This window comes from Macaca thibetana, chromosome 2 (genome assembly GCF_024542745.1).
Source record: "Macaca thibetana thibetana isolate TM-01 chromosome 2, ASM2454274v1, whole genome shotgun sequence".
NCBI classification, from domain to species: domain Eukaryota; kingdom Metazoa; phylum Chordata; class Mammalia; order Primates; family Cercopithecidae; genus Macaca; species Macaca thibetana.
Window position 1 is genome coordinate 144240246 of NC_065579.1, and position 20614 is coordinate 144260859.

The window sequence follows — 20614 nt, forward strand, 5'->3', positions numbered from 1 at the left end:
ACACAGGCATCTGCCCTGCCCCGACTCCCACCCTCCCACCCACCGCCTCCAAACCTCCAACCCCCGCCCAAGCCTCCCACAGGAGAGAAGCCTCCTAGCCCAGCATTCAAGCTCCACGATCTGGCCCCTGCTCACACCTCTGCCTCATCTTCGGTACACCAGCCACACAGAAGCCCTCCCAGTTTCCACCTCCACGCCTTTGTGTGCGATTTCCTCTGCCTCAAATGCCCTTCCCTGCTTTGGTCACCAAAAAAACACTTCTATTCATCCCTCGAAGCCTAAAATCAGAGTCTCCCTTTCTCAGAAGGCTTCTCAGTTCCCTTCATGCAGTGCTAACCTCCTCCCCGTGCCTTCTTTGTGACTTGCACAGACCTTACAGAAGGCATGAACTCTTGGCAGCAAATGGCTTAGGGGGAAAAAAAGGAGGAGGAGGATTCACAGGCTCATGTAGTAGAAAAGTTCAGGTGTTAGACACAGGCTTCCGAGGCAGCTGAGGCAAAGGGTGAAACCATGCTGCTGGGCCCCTGCCTCTAGCTGTCTATTGATCTCGCCTTCCTCCGCTCTCAAGCAGCCCCCAGGAGCCCCTGCCTTTACCCTGCTTGCTTTAAGTTCAACAGAGAGCTTCCCTCTCCCAGTAGCCACACAAGGTCCCAGAATGGATTCTTATAGATCCAGCGTGGGTCACGTGCTGGTTCTTGAACCAATCACTCGGGCCAGGGGATCAACAGCTCTGATTGGCCCAGCCTGAGTCACATGGCCACCCATGCGGAGCCAGAAGGTCTGGAGTGGGCAGGGGCGGATTCTGGAGGGAAATGAGGGTCCCAGAACCAGAGGCCCTGTGGGGATCCCGCAGCCAAACCCCACAAGTGCCCACCACAGACATCTCTTAGTGCTGTTTTCACAGTGTACCATGATTTATGTCTCTCCTCCAGGTAGGTAGGGTACCAGCATTCTTCTAATTTATAACTCCAGAACATCATTCCAGCCCAGGGGAAGAGGAGTTACCAAAGGATCATTAAATTGTACTTTTTAGGCATTTACTTGCTATGTGACCTACATAGCAAGTAAATCAGAACAGAGTCTGACAAGGATTTTTGTGACATGTATATTAAGGTAATACTTCTTGACATCTTTAAAACCATAAATTGAGGTTTTGCTCAGTGTCCATGTTTGGACACAGGGTGAGTCCATGTGTCTCTCCTTGAATCCTCATGACAGAGGGGGAGGAGGACTTCCTCCTTGACAAGTGACAAAACTAAGCCCAGAGTCCTTAAGTAGCTTATCTGAGGTGACACTGCTGGTGAGCGGAATTGCTAGAGGTTCATCCCAGGCTGCTGCCTCAGAACCTGTGCACTCTCCACTGCCCCTGTGCAGAGAGGGTGGCATACCTGGACGTTCTGGTGGTTTGCTGAACGAGTTCTCAATTCAGTGGGGCAGGGAGGGGAGGATCTCAAAAGCACCTCTATGGTTTGTTGAAAATATTCCTCTGTCTTGGTTCAGGCTCCCTCAGAGGCAGACCCTGAGGCAGGGATGCAAGTGCAGGCATTTTCCTTGAGAGGGGAGGCAGGGTGCACTGCTAAGAGAGGGCCTAGTGACACAGGGAGGGGAAGACAGCTCACCAAGAGAGTTCAGGCGCCAGCCACCTCCATGGGCAACTGGAGCGGAATGCCATGGAGATGTGCTGAGAGCCAGGGAGGACCAGAGCTCACAGTGTTGTATCTGAGGGGAAAGGGAGCGGGCATGTTTATTCCCCACTATCTTCAGCCATTGGTCAGGGCTGCTCCCAGGGGCAGGAAGTTGCTGACCCGTCCAGCTGCAAGAAGAAGGCCTCCGGCACTGCCAGATGGATAGGGCAGTGTGGCCTGAAGAGGCTGGGGCCTCCCGCAGAGCACAGACAGAGGCTGCCAGAAGCCTTTTCCTCCCAAGCTAGGAATCACTCTTCATAGAAAACAGGCCCAAATACTGAAATCAGGGCATCACAGACCCTTACTGCTAGCGCGTCTCAGGCACCTGGTCTGCAAAGCCTGGGGTGGCCCCTGGCAGATGTGGCTGGTTGGCCCCGTTCTTGCAGGATTGTTTCTTCTCTTTGCTTTTCCCTTCGCCCTTCTTGCTGTTTTCCTCAATTTTTATGACTATTGCACAAAGATGCTCATAAAGAATATACTGGGGGCTCAAAATGCAGCATCTGTCGTTCGGTAAACAACACAAGGTAATTACTTTCCATTTCTTCTAAGAAAATTATAAAATATCTCAGACACACACAGAGGAGAAACAGTAATGCAATGAATGAATACCCATGCACCTACCCCCAAGCCGAAGAACTAGGCCATTGCAAGCTGATTCCATCACTTCAGGAACCCCCAGCCCCCAAGAGAGCATGAGACACAGAGGCTGGAGCCTAAGGACTCTGCTCTGCCCCTCGCAGCTATGGGCCTTGCAGAGTTCACTGCTTTGAGCCTCAGTGTCCTTATCTATGAAATGGTAATGCTAGTACCTACCTCCAGGGGGAAAGTGAAGAAATCTGTGAACTGATAAAAAAGTTTAAGTAGCTGGTGCCTTTTCTTTAGGTCTCCCTGTGTCAGAGTCCCTCTGCAATGTGGCCTTGAAGCTATTCCCATTAAAGAGTCTGTTTCCCATCACTTGAATGCAAGCTGACTTCCTGATTTGACTCGGCCAGGGGAATGTGGCAGGGGTGACTGTGTGCCAGTTCTGAGCCCAGGCCTGACAGGAGCTTGTGTGCTTCCTCTCGCTCTCATGCCATGAGAACAAACCTGATCTAGGCTGGCTGTGGTGGCTCACACCTATAATCCCAGCAGTTTGGGAGTCCGAGACAGGCAGATCACTTGAGGCCAGGAGTTCAAGACCAGCCTGGCCAACATAGCAAAACTCCGTCTCAACTAAAAAATACAAAAATTCACCTGGGTGCGGTGGCTCACACCTGTAATCCCAGCACTTTGGGAGGCCGAGGTGGGCGGATCACGAGGTCAGGAGATTGAGACCATCCTGGCTAACACGGTGAAACCCCGTCTCTACTAAAATCACAAAAAATTAGCTGGGCGTGGTGGTGGGCGCCTGTAATCCCAGCTACTCAGGAGGCTGAGACAGGAGAATGGCGTGAACCCGGGAGGCAGAACTTGCAGTGAGCCGAGATCGCGCCACTGCACTCCAGCCTGGAGGACAGAGTAAGACTCTGTCTCAAAAAAAAAAAAAGAAAAAAAGAAAAAATTCGCTGGGCCTGGTGGCACATGCTTGTAATCCCAGCTAGTTGGGAGGCTGAGACAGAGAATTGCTTAAACCCAGGAGGCAGAGGTGGCAGTGAGCTGAGATTGCATCACTGCATTCCAGCCTGGGTGACAGAGGGAGACTCTATCTCAAAAACAAACAAACAAACACCTGATCTAGCCTGTTGCAGGGCCAACATTTTCACTGAGTTTCCTGATAAACTCAAAAAGACCTCTCCATCTCTTTTCCTTTTTACATGGCTGCAATCTTTGCTGAGAAAGTTTCCACGACAATAGAGGTCTCAGCAAAAACGGGCAACAGTAAGGCTGGCCACTTCTCAGTGACTGTCAACAAACACAGATACAAGGATACTCACGTCCTTCCACCCCAGCAGGGATCCTGTGGGTGAACTCATCAGCGCCAGGGAGCGTGTCTGTTACAGCAGCAGTATTAATGTATTTGCTTACACAGGTATCCCCATTGCTTGCGGGGAGAAAAAGATGTGCATGAACTTCGTGTCAGTGAATGCTGCCTCCTGACACATTTTTCTTGTTACGTCTCTTTTCCCTGTCACAGTCATTTTTGGTCACATTTTTATCCTGTTACAGTAACATACAAATATCCTGATATTTCTTCAGAGATCTTTGGAAGTCCTATTTCCTCCTGACTGCCAAGAAAAAAAGGACAATGAGACTTTATATCTTAAGTCATCCTAAGTCACACCACCCCCGCCCATCAAGAACTACTTCAGAACAGAAACTTGTCAGTTAGCTACTGCTGTGTAACAAACACTACAAACTCAATGCTTAAAACAGTAAATGTTGCTTATAAGACTACAGATCTACAGATCAGCCGGGTGATTCCTCTGGTCTCAGCTGTGATCGCTCACATGTCTGAGGTGAGCTGAGAGTCAGGTAGGCAGCCCTGCCGATCTGTCCTGGGCTCTCTCCCTTGTTTGGGGGTCAGATGGCTGCTTCAGGCTGGTGCAGGATGTATGCCGGGACTCCTGGGCTCTCCTTCATGTGATTCAGCACCCTCCAGCAGGCTACAGAGAGGATTTGTTCTCATGGCATGAGAGCGAGAGCAAGCATGTGAGCACTTTCAGGCCTGGGCTTAGAACTGGTGTAGAACTGCCACATTCTCCTGGCAAGTCAAGTCAGGAAGTCAGCTTGCATTCAAGTGACAGGGAAACAGACTCCCCTTTATATGGGAGGAGCTGCAAGGTCATATTGCAGAGAGATGCAGACACAGGGAGGCCATTAATACAATCAATCTTTTATAAAAGGGAAACATTCTGGAATGGTTGGCCTGTCTCATCTGCCACTACCCACAGCTAAGGCCTGTGGTCTTCAAACTGGCAAGGTTCAGTCTTGCTCTAGAGTGGAAGGGAGGAAGAAAAGAGGAAGGGACGATTGGGATGTGGGCAACCCTCTGTTCCCTCCCCGTCTACTTACACCTGAGGGGCAGGGGAGGATTTTCTGGAATACTGTGTGCTCCATGCATCCAACTTGGAGCTTCTAATACTTAATAAGTCCCCAAGATAGTCCTGTGAGTTGGCTTATTAGGGCATTACTATTACATAAACTAGCCACTAATTGTTAAATGTATTTACCCAAGTCTCTGAGCCACAAGATAAACACTCATGTTCTGGTGGTATCACTGCCTTGACAATCAGGCCCATTTAATCCAGAGCTCCTTGCAAGAACTGCACATTGAAGGGGTGCTCCTTGTGTGAATTTGGGGGACTCTATAAGACAGATTCCAAGGAGGCTGTCCTGCAGTCACACCACCCACCAGCCTGAACTTTAGAGCCTCCTCTATGCTAGCTGAGGCCTTGTGGCCTGGCTGGCCCCTCGACCACCCTCACTTCTCTCCCGTGTACTGGTCACTCATCTGCCTGCTTGAGAGAGACCACAGCCTTAAGAGTTAGATTTGGCTCAGGATCTGAGCTCCACCACTCTGCTGAGTTGGTCTGGGACATTTAAAAAATCTTCTCTGGAACTCCACTTCCTCATCCACAAAGTGGATGTCAGAAGATCAACATTGCTCTGGAAGTTTACTCAGAGTAAAAACCAAAGTCCTCACAAAGCTCTTAAAGGCAAAATAACCTGGCCTCTGTTCCCCCTCTGAACTCATCCTCTATTCACCTCCCCTCACTCATTTCCCTCCAGCAACATGGGCCTCCCCACTCTTCCAGGCACTCTGCTGCCTCGAGGCATTCACATATGCTGTTCCTTCTGCTGCAATGCTCTTCCCTCAGACATCATGCGGCTCCCTCCCTCCCCTCCTGCAGTTCTTTGCTGAAATTCACCTTCTGCCTATCTGCCAGGACTGTCTAAATGCAGCTGCCCTCCACAACACCCCTACCTTCCTTCCCTGCTTGGCTTTCTTCTTATTTCTCAACACAGTCTAACTTACTGTGCAGTTCATCAAATTCAGATGTCACCAGTAGCAAGATAAGCTATTAGTTTATGCACCATGAAGAAAGAAAAACATGCCAATTAAACGGCAGAACAAGACTAAGATACCATTGAATGTAGGACACACTCTGATTTCAGAAATGTTAAATGTCAGGGGGAAATCAGCATCATAGAATCGCTGAAGTCGGGTGTATTTTACTTATTTCTGTTGTTTATTTTCTGTTTCCCCACTAGAATGGCAGCTCCATGAGGGCAGGGTCTTTACCTGGTTTGCTTACTGCTCAGTGCCTAGGACAGTTCCTTGCATGTAGGAGGTACTTTTTAAATACTGTTGAGCATTGAAAGATTTATCTCCGCCCCCACAAGAAAGTCCAAGACCTGGGACTTCCTTAATACTGTCCAAATGGGCTATGTGAATATTCGACCCAAGATGGGGCAAGAACTTTCCTGGCACCAGAGCAGTAGCCAGCACACAGTAAATGCTCAATAAATATTCATTCATTGGATTAGTGATTGAATAGTCTGAGATGCTGTCTTGGATCCAAAACTTAAGACCGACGTAGGGCTGCTAGAGCACCTGAGAGCAAAGGGTTTGCCTCTGACGGGGCTGTGCTAGGGTCATTGCTACACATGGATGGTACCCCCAGGCCTGTGGGGCACACTGCTTTTGTGGTGGAACCTGGCCACCCTGGCTTCATGCTTCCATGCCTTGGTGGCTGGACCCAGTGGGAAAGAGAATGTGGACGATGTGTCACCATGGGACAATGTGAGCATGGCAGCTCCCAGGAGCTGTCAGGGGCTGGAGAGTGGTAACTTGTCCCATCTTCACATTCACAAGGGTCCTCACACATTCACTGGTGATGTTCCTGAGATGGGGGTTACATTTTATGTGAATTTGAGGCAGTGTTGTGTTAAAATATTAATGAAGTATCATTCTAAATACAAAATTGGAAATAATACAAATCTTCCTGCCCGCTATCTCCTGCTCCGCACACACACACTGAGCAGTGGCAGGAAATTCAGTTGTCCTGTAGCACTTTCATAGTGGGCAGGTTGGGTCTGTGGGTCCCATTGCACTGTTGCCACACGGTGGCGCCACACTGGTAGTAAGCAGAAGTGTCCGTGTTGGTCTTGAATTATGAATTTTGAGTTATGCAAGGTCTTCAGGAACACATCCCTCACATACACCTTCTTGTGCCTTGGGGTTATGTTGTTAAAAGTCTTCATTAATTCACTTGAACTGTTTAAAAATATGCCACTTTGTGACATTATTTCTCCATGATTTATGATATCAGGAGCCCTCCCAATATGAAAGTGGCCTGGTGCCTTTCGCCTCTGAGTCAACCCAGCACCCCTTCTTGATGGAGCCTTCTCTGTGAACCCCCTCCCTATGGGACAGTCACCATCTCCTGCCTCCACCCATCCCCATGAACTTCCCCACATACAGTCATGAATCAAATACTCCCAGCACCCAGCGTAGCAAGGTCTTATGCTGGGAACTGGACGTTGGAGATGAACCAGACAGGGCTTCCCAGCACCTAGGAGCCATGGGTGCCCAGGGGAAGCATCAAACAGGAGTCAGGGGAGGTCTCTTGGAGGACGTGATGCCTGAACTGAGTCTTGACATTCTTTGGGTTGAGAGTATGGATGTGAACACAAAATTATCAATTACCCACCTAGGCGCTTGTCTCGTTTGCTAGACCACGATCTCCTTGAAGTAGGTAAACACATGGAATTTATCTGTTTTCCTGCCTTTCTGCTTAACATTGGAAATGGCCAAGTGAGTTAAGTATGGTAAAGGGCTTAGAACCATGCCTTATGTGTAGTAAAGATTATGTAAGTGCCAGCTGTTATTCTTGTTGTCACTGCTGCTATTGCTTTTATAATTAGCCAGAATCAATGTATATGGAATAACTCAGGAAATGAAAGAGTGAGGGATGTGGTGGAAAGAGCCTCAGACCAGAGATCAAAAGCTTGGACTTGAGTCCAGGCTTTGCCCCTAGTTAGCTGAGATCCTCAGTTCAACTTCTATAAAGTGGGGATAATTAAACCATTCAGGCCCAGGTGTTATAATGGTTAGAGGAAATTACAAAGCACACGTATGAAGCAACAGGCGTATGGTAGATGCTCAGTGTGAATTCTGTTTACCTTTCTTGTCTTATGGTGCTGAGACACTTAGCACAGGACTGTGTGCATGTATGTACTCAATAAATATCTGTTAATGAATTGATAAGTAATATTCCCATTATTTAAAGAATATTTGTCATGGGACATGTTCACTGTCTCAGACAAACTCTTAGCCAGGAATGGGAAATATATGCTGTATGAACCTCTGCTCCCCACTCACTCACCCAAGGCAGACATTACTAATCAATGATGGCACTCTGTGTTAGTCAGGACTCTTTTTGTTGGAAATGACCAACCAGCTTGAGCAAAAGGGGGTTTGTTATATAGATAATGGAGTAACTCAGAAAACCAAAGAAGAAGCTGCAGGCAGCAGCGCAGCCCCTGGGCCCTCCTGGGAACCTCATGGACCCCTCTCTCCCCCTCTTCATTTCTCCTCTAGGTATCTGTATGTTTGCAAGCATTCTTTCAGGCAGGGCTCCTGGGGACAGCAGCTGGCAGCTCTGAAGTTACCTCCTTCCCAGTTCATGATTCAGAGGTAAGATGGACAGCACGTTTCCCTTCCCCATCCTGAAAACTTCAGGGGAGGCTTCTGATTGGCCTGCTGGGGTCATATATTCAGTGGAAGGGGGGCTCTTTGTTACTAGGACTGGCAGCCCAGAGAACCACATGAAGTCAGAGAGGAGCCATTTTCCAGAATAAAGGAGAAAGAGAAGCTGGAAAGACACCAGTGATGAAGGTTCACTCCTGACCACAGAGCTGGGATAGTGCCTCAGAATCCTTCTCAACACAGTGCCCAATCAGAATCAGCACTCAAGACAAAATCTACTTGAGATTTAGACCAAGCCTACATACAGGGAGGTTCATGGCATTGTATGAACCTGCAGAGGATTCTATTGGAAACTAGCTGAGCCTGGGTTTGAATCTGAGCTGTCAGGCCAGCAGGCAAGTCGCTGCACCTCTCCAAGCCTCAGTTTCCTCATCTGGTACAATGGGCTGAATGCTTGTGTTCCTCCACAAATTCATATGCTGAAATCCTAATCCCCAATGTGATGGCATTAGGAGGTGGGGCCCTTGGGAGGTGATTAGGTCATTAGGATAGAATCCTCATGGATGGGATTAGTGCCTTATAAAAAGACATAACAGAGCTTACCTTTTTTCTTTGTTCTATGCCATGTGAGGACACAATAATAAGATGCCCATCTGCAAACCAGGAAGGAGGACCTCTCCAGACACTGAATCTGCTGCTGCCTTGATCTTGGACTTCCCAGCCTCCAGAACTGCAAAACATAAATGTGTGTTGTTTAAGCCAGCCAGTCTATGATAGTTTGTTACATCAGCTTGAGCTGGCTAAGACCTCTGGTAAGTGAGTATAATAATGCCAAACTCAGAGGTTCTGTAAGGGTAGATGAGACACTGTGTAAACTTCAGCACAATCCCTGGAAGATAGTCAACATTCAATAAATGTTACCACTTTTCTGAGTGTGGGTTCCCTTAGAAGCAGACTCTGAGACTAAGATTTCAATGCAAGTGGTTTAGTCGGTAGGTAATCCAGAAGCCAAGAAAAACACACAGGGAAGTGAGAGAGAGCAATGATGGTACTAATGAGCAAGTTACCACTGTGGGCAACTGAGGCTCAATCCTGCTGGAGACCTTTGAGTGGTGGTTCCGCAACCCCCATCCCACGAGGGGTGAGGGAGCTGGGGTATTTATGCACCAGCTGCCATTGATCACTAGTTGAGGGCTGCTTCTGGGCATTCACTCCCAGGCATTTCCAGCCTGCCCTTTGCTTGGGCTGAGCTTACTCCTGCAGGCAGAGAACCGCTGCAGGCAGAGTCACAGACTTCTTATTGTTTGCAATAAGAAGTCGCCAGCAGGAGGGCACTGACAGTGGCAGCATCACTTCAGATATTATCAAGGGAATCCATAAGTCTTACAGCACAGCACACACAGAGGGATGATCTTACCAAAGTGTTTCTTCTAGGGGAGCTGGAGTTAAATGGCATGGTCCTTCTTCAGTCCACAGATCCTGGTACCCTGTTCGTCCTCTGAGTTCCTGACCTCAGTTTTTACCTGCCACATGCAAGTTTTTTTCCTGGTACCAGAGTATGCCATTCTTCACCTCTGATCTAGGCAGAGCTCTAGCTCCCTGGAGAGCAGGAGCTTTCTTCACTGGGCAAGCTGGAGGCTGACTATTTCCCCAATACTGAGGCAAACCCAGAAGAGTGCTGACTTCTGGAGCATCCATGCTGAGCTCTTGGAGGCCAAGTGCTAGGCATTCAACCAATGCATAAACAGGGCATTTGTACAACAAATAAGGTCAGTCATAGATCCCACACACCCCTTATATTCTTACCCAGCCATTCATTTCTGGGCTGCCTTCTTCTAACCAACCTTCATCCACATGAACTAGGTGCTGCCTGGCTTCTTCCAGATCCTCCCAGGACATCTAGTTTTTTTCTTTAATATAGTATGTATTTAGAGACACTTCATATAAAATAAAAGTCATGATTTTAAAGTGTAAATTTCAGTGGTTTTTCGTACATTCACTATGTTGTGCAGCCATTACCACTATCTAATTCCAGAACATTTCCATCCTCCCCAAAGAAATCCCATATCCTTCAGCAGTTAGTCCCAATTCTCCTCTCCCATTCCCTGCAAATCACCGATCTACTTTGTGTCTCTATGAATTTGTCTGTTCTGGATATTTTATATATGGAATCATATACCAAGTGGCCTTTTGTAACTGGCTTCTGTCACTTAGTGCAGTGTTTTCAAGGTTTATCCATTTTGTAGCATAACTGACAAGGACTTCATTCATTTTTAACAATGAACAATATTGCATTGTATGAATATACCACACTTTCTTCATCCATTCACTCATCGATGGACACTTGGGTTGTTTCCACTCTTTGGCTATTGTGACTAATGCTCTATGAATATTCATCCACTGTACAAGATTTTGTGCAAATATGTTTTCAGTTTGCTGTGGTTTAAATGTGTCCCCAAAGGGTCATGTCTTGGAAACTTAATTTCCAATGCAACAGTGTTGGGAGATGGAACCTAATGGGAGGTGTTTAGGTTCTGAGGGCCCTGCCCTCATGAATGGATTAATATTGTTACTGTGGGAGTGGGTTAGTTTTTGCAGGAGTAGATTTGTTATAAAAGCGAGTTCAGCCCACTCTTGCCTTGTCTTGCTTTCTCTTGCCCATGTGTTGCCTTCCACTATGTTATGATGCAACAAGAAGGCCCTCACCAGATACAGGCGCCCAGTCTTGGACTTTCCAGCCTTCAGAACTGTGGGCCAAGTAAGTTTCTGTTCATTATAAATTACCCAGTCTGTGCTATTGTTATAGCAGCACAAAATGGACTAAGACACAGATCTCTAGACTATCTAGGTTGGAGTGGAATTGCTGGCTCATATAGTTATTCTATGTTTAACTGTTTGAAGAACTGCCACACTGTTTTCCAAAGTAACTCCACCATTTTACATTCCCACCAGCAATGTATGAGAGTTTCAATTTCTTCACATTATTGCCAATATTTATTCTCTGTTTTTGAGGTTTTTTCCATTCTAGCCATCCTAGTGGGTATGAAGTGATATCTCATTGTGGTTTTGATTTGCATTTCTCTGATGGTTAATGATGTTGAGTATCTTTTCACAGAGCATCTAGTTTTGATCACCACCCAACATGAAGGGAAACTCTTAGTCTTGGGCTTCAGTTTTTAGCATCTGTCAGACTCAAGCTTTGCCACTCCTTGGCCATAAGCAGTTCCCTTAATCTGCTCTCAAACCGAGCCCCGCCCTCAACTTCCTGGGAGCTTTGACCTTCTGGTCAAATCAATGCCTTCTCTTAGTCAGGATTCTTTTGGCTGAAAGTGTTAGAAACCCAACTCACACTGGTTTGAACACAAAAGGAGATTTATTGCCTTGAGCACCTAATAAATCCCAGGATAATAATAGCTTCAGGCATGCCTGGATGTAGGTACCCAATGGATGTCATCGGAAGCTTTCTCTTGCTCCCAGTCTGAGCTCTACTTTCTTTTAGGTCAGCTTTATTCTGTGATGGGCTCTTTCCTCTTGTGGTAAGAAGACTTTTGGAAGCCCCAGTCTCACCTCTTTGCAGTCAGCAACATCAGTAGAAAGAAGCCTTCTCTTGCTCAAAAGCTCCAGCTAAGGTCCCAGGATTGTCTCTAACTGGACTAACTTGAGTCATGTGCCCATCTTAAACTAATGACAGTGGTTATGGCAATGGAATTTGCTGAGTGGCTAGGCCTGGGTCAAATCTGCAACCTTAGAGCTAAATGTGGGGTCAACTCCTCCTAAACCATGTAATCTGAGAGTGAGAAAGTTATGGCTTCCCACAATAAATTGGGATGCTACTGCCAGAAGGGAGAATGGATACTGAACAGAGAGAAACTTCAGGTCTCCACTGGCCCTTTAGACCTGGCATCAAGGGCCTTGTCCCTATTTCTGTGTCCCAGCAAGATACTCACTGTCTTGTCTCATTCCATAACAATGCAATAGATTAATGTCTGGGAACCTGTCTCAGGTGAAGACGGTCAGAGAGAGTGAAAAGTTGGTCCTTCCAAGAGACCAGGGGAAGAATAAGCAGAAGCCATTACAAAACTCACACTTTTGCTTCTTGGTTTAGTTCATTTGGGCTGTGATAACAGAATACCTTAGATTGGGTGGCTTATAAGCAACAGAAATGTATTTCTCACAGTTTTGAAGGTTGGGAAGTCTAAGGTCAAGATGCCAGCAGAATTGGTGTTTGGTGAGGGCCCGCTTTCTGGTTCATAGATGGCACCTTCTAGCTATCGTCACATGGTAGAAGACGTGAGGGAGTTCTCTGGGGCCTCTTTCATAAGGAACCCACCTTCTGACACCATCATGTTGGAATTTAGGATTTCAACATATGAATTTCAGGGGGACACAAACTTTCCATCTATAACATTTGTCCAGAATTGATTGTGAGAAATAAACAGGCTTCTTTGTTGATTTGTTTACACAAAGAGAAACCCATTTTTTTAATGACAAAATATTTCTCACACTAATGATCCTCCCTAGAGCTTATAAGAGTTGGAGTTTGATTTGGGGTGTTTTTGTTTGTTTCCTCTAAATTACCAGGAGGACTTTTTTTTTCTTCCAGCGGCAGGAAGCAATATTCCACCTGAAGAAAAATTGTCATCATAATGCCTCTCTGTTCCTCAGCAGCCAATGGCTGACTCACTCCCTTGGCCCTGGGAGGCTTGGTTGCTCGGCTCTGATTGTGAAGTGTGTGCAGATAGTGTGTTCACATCCAAAATCATGCATGCACACACAACTCCGAAACACAATCTCACGTGTTCTCTGTGCCAACCATGCAAACGCACCATGCCTGAAGGGGGGTGTGTCCTCCCCACACAGTGGGGTGCCGACAGAAGCCATTCTGCAAAGGCTTGTTAATTCTTAGACAGTCGGGTGTGAATATCGTGCTGACATTTATAGCGTGTCTTCGCCACACTCTGTCTCGCCCACGCTGAACCACGCACCTGCAGGAGGGAATGCTGGTATCAACGCAGCAGATGTTGTGTGCCCTGGGAATGCTTAAATATGTACTCTCTACAGAAGGCGTGTGTTACCCAAACACAGACCTGAGAGAGGGGGACTAGGAGGGAAGAGAAAAGGGGAGATATGGTCTGGCTTCCCCGAGCCTATCTCTGGGTGCCCTGGATGCCTGATAAATTCCAGCCTTGGGTGAAGACAAAAGGCTTTATCTTTCAAAACAAGTTTAGGAAGATGTTAGACTTTATTATATAGAAAAATATAACAAAACAAAACATGGGCTGTGGAGTCAGAGAAACGTGGTTTTAAGTCCCAGTTCTACAATTTAACAAACTACATGACCTTGGGTCAATCACTTAGCCTCTCTGAGCCTTCTCACCAGTAAAATGGAGCTCACAGAGGCATCTATTTCTCAGGGTTGTGGTCAAGGAAAGTTAGGTTAGTGATTCATATGCTGGAACATAAAGAAATAAATACTCCTTTATTTGAACTTCTAAGTCATGGGTGGCATGCCAGGGTGACTTTGCCCTGATATTAGGGTTACTAGGGTCCTTTTCTAGTTGCCCTGGATCTCAGCATCCTGCCTCCAACCCTGGTATTCTCACTAATACCAAGGGTGGATCCACAGGTCATCTCCCCTGCAGATTCAGCCCCTTCCCAGTTCCCAAGTATCTCTGGGCTTGAGGGGAACACATACTACGTTGCTCAACACTGTCCTGGTTGCAAATGACAGAAAATGGAAATTTATTGGTTTGTGTGATTAGAAAGTTTGAGGGTGAGTGGGTGCAGTGGCTCACACCTGTAATCCCAGCAGTTTGGGAGGCTGAGGCAGGAGGATCACTTGATGTCAAGAGCTCAACACCAGCCTGGGCAAGAGAGTGAGACATGTTTCTCCAAAAAATAAAAAATAAAAATAAATAAATATCCAGGCAGGCCATTAGCAGCATTGGGCTCATGCCCAGCTGAGAAAAGGCAAGTCTCTATCCCCTCATCCCCAGCAGCAACCCTGAGATGTGCTCTGGCAGAGCAGGCACAGTGCCTGGAGGAATGCACCACACCTATTGGCTCAGACTTGGGTCATGTGCTAAACCTGAGTGGGGAGCCTCAGCTGGACAAATGGTGGGAGGCTAGCTCCCCAGACAAAAATTGGGGGTTCTTGCTGGTAAAGCAGGGTGGGATGCTGTCAAGACAAACCACAGCCATCTACCATATGTGTCAGCCTCATGTCATGACTCAGGGAGCTTTGCATGGAGCCTGGTCCTGGGTGCTTTCACCTGGGACCCCATGTCCCTGCCCTGACCACTGACCCCTTCTCCAGATCAGTCTTGGAAGAATGGGTTTAATACCACCTGCTTGTGTGTTGTGAGCATTCAATGGAGCATGTCAGGAAATGCTTAGCTCATTGTGCAGAGGTAAGGCTTTATGCCGCCCAAACCATCTGCTCCTCCTGGATCCAGGAGCCTTGCAGACAGGCTGGGGCCATGACACTGAGTTCTGGCCAGTGGAATGTGGATGGGAATAGTTTACACACTTGCTTCCAGACCTGGCTATCAAACAGCCCAGGCCATCTTCCGTGGTATATCCCTGGCCTATGATATAGAAGCAAAGGGATCTGAGATGGTGGAGCCACCTGATGCAGTAAGTCCCAATGTCTGGGTGCTGTGGTTTGAATAAGGTGACCTCCAAAACACATGTTGAAGTATAATTGCCATTGTAACAGTATTAAGAGGTGGGACCTTTAAGAGGGGATTAAGCCATAAGAGTGGGATTAATGCTGTCATAAAAATGCAAATTTAGCCCCTTCTTGCTCTCTTTTGTTCTTCTACCTTTGACCCTGTGCTGACAAGATGTTCTTCCATCATATGATAATGCAGCAAGAAGGCCCTCACAAGACACCAGCACCTTGATCTTGGACTTCCCAGCCTCCAGTACTGTGCTAAAATCCATTTCTGTTCATTATAAATTATCCAGACTGTGGTATTTTGTTACAGCAGCACAAAAAGACTAAGAAATGTAGTCACCGTGTGTAGGAGAGTAACAAATAAACCTCTGATATGTTAAGTCAGTGGTTATCCAAGAGGCAATGTCTGGAAATATTTTTGGTTGTCACCACTGGGACTAGGGTGCGGAGCTAGTACTGGCATCTAGTGGGGAGAGATCAAGGATGTGGCTAAATATCCTACAATGCACAGGACAGCCCCCACAACTAAGAATTATTCAGCCCCAAATGTCAGTAGTGCTGAAGTTCAGAAGCCCTGCTCTAAAATGTGGGCACCTTGAGAGAAGGGACGTTGTCATTGTCCTGCTGAAAACCCTCCAATGGCCTCTATCACACTCAGGATAAATTTCCAGTCCCTTACTTTGGTCTACAAAGCCCCACAGGACCTGGATCCTGCCCACCACCCCTTCTACCTCACATCCCACTTCTTTCCGTCACCCACTTCTGGACCTCTTTCCAACCTAAGGACTTCACACTTGTTGTTAAATCCTTAAATACATTTCTCCCTGTTCTTCCATGTATTCAGTTATGGCTTAAATATCACCTCCTCTGAGACACCTTCACTTGTCGCAGTCTCTATTAGATTCATTCCGACCTCTTGATTCTCTAATCGCACCACATTGCCATGATCCTTTCACAGCAGTGACCATGATGTAATGTGCCCTGCCTCCTTGTAGGAGTGTGGTAGGGCTGGTGTCTGCCTTCCCTCTGGAGTGTGAGGAACATGAGGACCAGATAAATAATGGATAGAAAGAGTCATCTTTGCAGTCAGACAGCCCCAGGTTTTACTTCTGGTTCCAGCACCAACTGTGAGTCTCTTCACTCTCCCGGCCTCCATATCCTCATCTGCAGAATGGGAATACGAATACTCACAGGTTGCTATGAGGATTAAATGGGATAGTGTACAGAGAGCACTTGGCCCAATTTGCAGTAGAGAACAGTCACTTATAAGGTGTCTTGACTATCAAATGCATGAATGAAAGTGTAAGGACAGTCAAGTCCTTGCATGCTGTTGTTTTTAGGGATGAACTCTTGGGAGGAAGGTGGAATTGGGGTGCCTGGGTGGAGGCTCCTAGGAATGGAAGGATGAAGAAGGTGTGTGCTCAAGAACAAAGCTCGGTTACCCCAGGCAGCTTCTGCATCTCCCTCTCTTGAAACAGCACCACAGCAGCTGGCAAGCCCTCGTTCCTCCTTTAAAACTGCGACCCTAGCTCCCTTCCTTCAAGTCACTGTCCCCAGGACTGTTCTTCCTGATGCCTCTCTCTTGCAGGACCCAAGAGGGAGGCAGCCACCACTCTTACGGTCCTTCTTTCAAGAAGCACACCCCTCCCCCAAGAGCACCTCCTAGCACTGTCTCTATCTGTGTCTGTCTAGACCAGGCAGGAAATTAAAGTGGGTATCAGAGCATTTGCAATAAATAGCTCAGGCCCCAGGCTGAGACCTGTGTGTCTGCAAAACAGAATGTGATTGAAGGACCTCTTTCTTTCAAGTACAGTATCATATCAGACTGTTGGGGCCACACAGAAACTTAGATTGTTTCCATCTCTGCATGTATGAAGGGTAAAGACAGCAGGGAGGATGCAGAGAAGGTGGCGAACCAGGCGAGAGACAGGGGACTGTGAGCTTAGGCGCTCCTGCATCCCGGCGGGTGGGCCAGTGGACCTCCCTGAACCTCCATTCCCTCATCTGTGTGGTGGACATGTTAACATACCTGCAGCTTAGGCTGCAGTGAAACTTAAACGAGTTCAAATACGTAAAGCACTCTGATCTTTATGCTTTCCTTCTTTCTCCTGATTGCGGGCTTAGTTTGTTCTTTTCCTAATTCCTTGAGTTGTAATGTTAAGTTACTTATTTGAGGTCTTTCTTCTTTTTTTGATGTAGGCACTTGTTATAAATCTTTCTTCTTTTTTGATGTAGACACTTGTTCATTGCAGCATTATTCACAATAGCTAAGATATGAAACCAGCCTAAATGTCTATCAATAGATAAGTGGATAAAGAAAATGTGGTGCATATATGCATGCAGTGGAAAATATTCAGCCTTAAAAAGGAGGGGGGAATCTGTCATTTTTGACACTGTGGATGAACCTGGAGGACATTATGCTGAGTTAAGTAAGCCAAGCACAGAAAGACAAATACTGCATGATCTTACTTACATGTGGAATCGAACAAAGCTGAACTCACAGAAGTGGAGGGTAGGATGGTGGTTAGCAGAAGCTGTGGGAGAGGGGTGGATGGGGAAAGGAGATGTTGATCAAAGGGCACAAAGTCTCAGTTGGACAGGAGGAATAAGCATTAGCGATCTACTGCACAGTACGGTGACTATAATAAATAGTAATGCATTGTACATTATAAAATTGCTGAAAGTAAATTTTAAATGATTTAACCACAAAAAGAGGTATGTGAGGTGATGGATTTGTTAATTAACCTGGTTTAATCATTCCACATTGTCAACATCTATCAAAACATCACTTGTACCCCATACGTATGTACAGCTATTATTTGTCAATTAAAAATAAAATTTTAAAACTATTTACAGTGCCTCTTGAGAGTGGGCTGATCTAGGCGACTTGCTTCCAAAGAGTAGATAAGGAAAGTGGGGAAAAGTGACTTTACAGTGGAGAAACCTGGCAGACACTACCTCGAGCCAGGTGACCAAGGTTACTATCCATGAAGTCATTTCAACGGCACATACCCCTGATATGATGCGATGAAAATGCCACTTTACCTCTGCAGTATTCCTCCCCAAAACTCATGATCCCATGCAAACTCTGAGAAAAATATCACATACATCCACATTGAGCCATATTCTGTAAGACACCTGATCTATATTGTTTAAAACGATCGAGGTCATCAGAAACAAGGAAAGTCTGAGAATTTGTTACCGACCAGAGGAGACTAAGGAGATGTGACAGTTAAATTCAATGTGGTGTCCTGCGTGGGACCCTGGTCTGGAGAACAACATTGGGAAAAACTGGTGACATCCAGTAAAGGGTGGGGTTTAATTAACAGCATGAACCAAGATTGTTTTCTTAGTTGTGATGAATGGACAATGAAGTGTTAGCAACACAGGAAATGGTGTGGGGTGTGTGGGAATTCCGCACTATCTTTGCAAATTTTCTGTATGTATAAAGGTGTTTGAAAATTTTTTAAAGTTTATTCAAAGAAAAAAATACATAACATACTTACCAGAGTCCCTGGCACACAGTGGCTGATATCTGAAGGCTCACAGCTAGTGGACATAAAGCAAGTTCTGTTTGGTCTCTTAGGCATACACCTGTCCTTAAAACAGAGGTATATTGTCGCTTCCCTTGCTGGGTGTCCATGGGAAGCATGCAGATAGGGAACTGTTTTGGCTAAAATAGTCTCTTCTGAATCTGGCAGCCACAGGGATCCCATGAAGCCCTAAGTTGGGCCATAGACCTCTTCTGCCCAGTGACCCCCATGGTTCCCACTTCACACAGAGTAAATGCCAAGTCCCTATAAGTGGCCTGTGAAGCACCAGGAGATGTGGGCGCCCCACTTCCATGCTCTCTGGCCTCCATCCTATCCTGACTCCTTTAGCCATGTGAGCCTGCCAGCCTGGGTGCTGCTGACATCTGGCCATACTCCACCCAGAGAGCTCTGCTCCCCAGAGCCCCTACAAGGCAAGAAGGTCTCCTCTGTGTGCCTCCCCAAATGTGAGTGCTCTCCTTTTCACCCTTTAGTTCCTGCCTGTGCCCCACCGTGGTTCCAACCAAAGTTTGTTTCCGCCTTCCTGCTGTGGGGGGTGAGGGTTGCTGCACCCCACTGACTGGCCTCACTGGCAGGAATGGGCAGCCAGCTCCCCAGCAGCTGGGCCTGGACAGGGCGTGCACACAGAGCAGTTCTGTTCTGTCCCATCTCCAATTCAGGCAGCCCCTCTGGCCCCCCACCACTGTCATTCCTTCATGACCCATCCAGCAGTCCCCTTCTCAGCCAGTTTATAAACCCCGGCTCTCTGGGACGGGTCTCAGGTCCCCTCTCCCATTGGTACTAAGGGTCTCCGCTGGTCCTTTTCAAGACTGACACAGGGGGCCTGTTCTGGGTTGAATTGCACCCCGCCCTAAAAGAAGATCTGTTGAAGTCCTATCCCCCAGTATCTCAGAATGTATGTGGCCTTATTTCAAAACAGTGTTGTTACAGATGTAATCAGTTAAGATGAGGTCACACTGGAGCACAGTGGGCCCCCAACCTCATATAACCGGTGTCCTTGTAAGAAGACGGCCATGTGAAGACAGGCACAGGGAGAAGGCCATGTGAAGACAGGGCTAGAGGGACGCATCTAGAAGCCAAGGAAAGCCAAGGACTGCCACCCACCATCAGGAGCTGAGAGGAGGAAAGGAAGGATTCCCCCTACAGGTTTCAGAGGGAACCTGGCCTTGCGATGCCTTGATTTAGGGCTTCCAGCCTCTGGAACTGTGGACAATAAATTCCTGTTGTTTCAAGCCATCTAGTCTGTGATATTTTGTTATGGTGGCCCTAGGAAACTAATGCAGGGCCAAAAGAAGGGTCGAGGACCAGGGCTGCTTCTAGTTGTCATGTTTCTCTGCTTTCTCTACCTCTTGCTGTGGCGTTTCTCTGCTTTTCCCTACCTCTCACTGTGGCGTTTCTCTGCTTTTCCCTACTTCTCGCTGTGGCGTTTCTCTGCTTTTCCCTACTTCTCGCTGTGGCGTTTCTCTGCTTTTCCCTACTTCTTGGGTTCAGCTGGGTCACCTTCAAGACTCCCCACCATGACACTGCCAGGTCTCTGATTTGACCTCTGTTCCTCATCTTTGGAGCCCCTCACTTGGCTTTAGGAGTTTAGAGAAATGTCCCTCCCCTCCCTCTCTATGAGGCTAACATCTCGTAACGTAGACAGCTCCCTCTCCCACTTCCCTGCTGCCTCCCTAAATCCAGTGGGGCCAGGTGAATTTGAGCACCGTAAAGCATCTTCTCCTGCTCATAGTAAGCCACTGGGTTGAGGCTGGGGGGCTGCACTCACTTGCGCCCCCATTAACAGTTTGAGGCTGTATTTTTTAGCAACTTCTCGTTTTTTAGCCATGGCCTCAGGCACCAATTCCCCAGGCTGCAGAAAAAGCCCCACAGGCCATCTTGTTACTCCAGATTTGCAAGCTCAGCTGGGCTCTCCATGATACCAAAGGATCCTTGTCCAGTTCTGGCTTGCATGATCAGAACTCCTGGCACTCACCCCCTTAGTCATCTCTGCTTGCAATGACCTAAAGACAGGTCTCTCCTGCAGAAATATTCTGGGGTAGCTCCCTAAAATTTCCCCTTTCCCCAA